We start from the raw sequence: 2,500 nt of genomic DNA on the forward strand, positions 1-2,500 counted from the left end.
TTTTTTTGAGATTTGACATCCGGTTACTTACAATGTCTTTTATAAATAGAACTGAATTATACACTTTCTCGGAAAAGAAAAATAGATATGTTGAGACATTCACATTATTGAAATAAAATTATAACGATGAAAAATATGCAACAGAATCATGAAACGATCAGACTTGGTTACCTGTCTATTTATGCAGCACCGTCCGATCTGCGAAGGGCGAGATTCAGAATTTCAAATAATTTTACATTTCCCATTCTCTCTATTTTCTGTTATGTCTCTTTATGTGATGCTCTGTCTTTGTGTTATGTGGGGGGATAGTAAATTTAACACACACACACACTCACACACTCACTCACGCACACACATACGCACACACACTCACTCACACACACTCACTCACACACACACACACACACACACACACACACACACACACACACACACACACACACACACACACACACACACACACACACACACACACATATACATCCTCAATTTCACTATTTTGCTTCTCAGACCGAAGACTTTTTAAAGTTTCTATTATCACGAAGATTTTTTTGCATATAACATTATTTTTAATCGTGTGACGAGAGGAAGGAATAGACATGGAGACAGAAAGGGAAATAGTTTTCGTTTCCTTTATCAAATCGGAATTCGTTATTCGCATACCATATATACGGATCTTTATGCAATGGACTTGACGGTGTATTCTCTTATCATCACTTTGATACACTTTTCTTCGCTGAAAACCTTTCTGTACGTTAATCTCAGGGTATCTTTTCCAGGATGCCTTGTACGTAATACAAAGATATATTCATAGTATTTACTGGTGGTGGATGTTTAGCTTTGAACACAATCTTCAAGACAAATCGATTTCATAGGCATGTCCATACAATAGTCTCAGGGTATATCTCTTTTCCAGGGTACAGAGATATGCATTTTAAGGAAATACAAAGATATATTCATAGTATTAAATGAAGGAGGATGTTTAGCTGGACTATGAGCATAATCTTCAAGACGAATCGATTTAATAGGCTTTTCCATACAATAGTCTCAGGTTATATATCTTTACCAGGGTACAGGGCCTAAGAGATATTATTCATAGTATTAAATGGAAAAAGATGTTTAGCTTTGAACACAATCTTCGAGACAAATCGATTTCATAGGCTTGTCCATACAATAGTCTCAGGATATATCTCTTTTCCAGGGTACAGAGATATGCCTTGTACGTAATACAAAGATATATTCATAGTATTCAAGACGAATCGATTTTATAGGCTTTTCTGTACAATAGTCTCAGGGTATATCTCATTTCCAGGGTACAGAGATATGCATTTTAAGGAAATACAAAGATGTATTCATAGTATTAAATGAAGGAGGATGTTTAGCTGGACTATGAACATAATCAAGAGGTCGAAAAAAATGGTGTCTAAAAGACTTATCCAGCAGCTTGTATGTTTTCTGAATCAAAAGATTTTTTTTCCGTAAAGTTTCCTTCTTGAAGTTCCAGATCAAAGCTGTAGTACTTGGGTCATTTGCATCGATCGTTGGCCTAATTGGGAAATAAACACGTGAAGAATTTGAAGAAAATAAAGCAATTGAAATCAGAGGGAGACGATTTAACGAGAGAAAAGTACCATTGCTACTTAAGTGAAGTTTTTTTCTTCAATAATATGTCTTTGTTTTACAGTGCAATGAGTCTCCATATTTATATTGTTGCATCCTCTTTTTTCCTCCTATAATAAAAGGCAGCGTCCAATTTTCAGAATATAATACTTGAACATGAAGATACATGTCAGCGTGCATTAGTTCTCAAAAAAGAAAGAAGAAAAAGAAGAAGAAGCAGAAGAAGAGGAAAGGGAAAAGAAAAAGAAAAGAAAAACGAAAGAAATAAAAGAAGAAGAAGAAGGAAAAAAAATATATATGTATATATATATATATATATATATATATATATATATATATATATATATATATATATATATATATATATTTACCTATCGCGTCAGTCAAAAGATAGTGCTACGATCTCGATATAAGATATACTACAGTAAATATATTTTACTCAAGATCTTAGTATTTACCGCTCATTTAAGATGAGAATGATGAAAATTAAATAAGCAAATGGAACAAAGTAAGATGCGATATATTACAATAACATAAAACATATCAAAACAATACAAGATGAAATGATAATATGTAATAATAACAGTAATAATAATAATAATAATGATGACGATGATGATAATGATAATGATGATGATGATGATGATGATGATGATGATAGTAATGATGATGATGATGATGATGATGATGATGATGATGATGATGATGATGATGATGATGATGATGATGATGATGATGATAATGATAATGATGATAATAGTAATATTAACAATAACAACAACAACAACAACAACAATAATAAAAATAATGAAAATAATAATAATGAAAGTAATAAAAACAATGACGATGATGATAACAATGATAAAAAATCTATTCATTC

Source organism: Penaeus vannamei, chromosome 8 (assembly GCF_042767895.1).
Source record: "Penaeus vannamei isolate JL-2024 chromosome 8, ASM4276789v1, whole genome shotgun sequence".
Taxonomy (NCBI): Eukaryota; Metazoa; Arthropoda; class Malacostraca; order Decapoda; family Penaeidae; genus Penaeus; species Penaeus vannamei.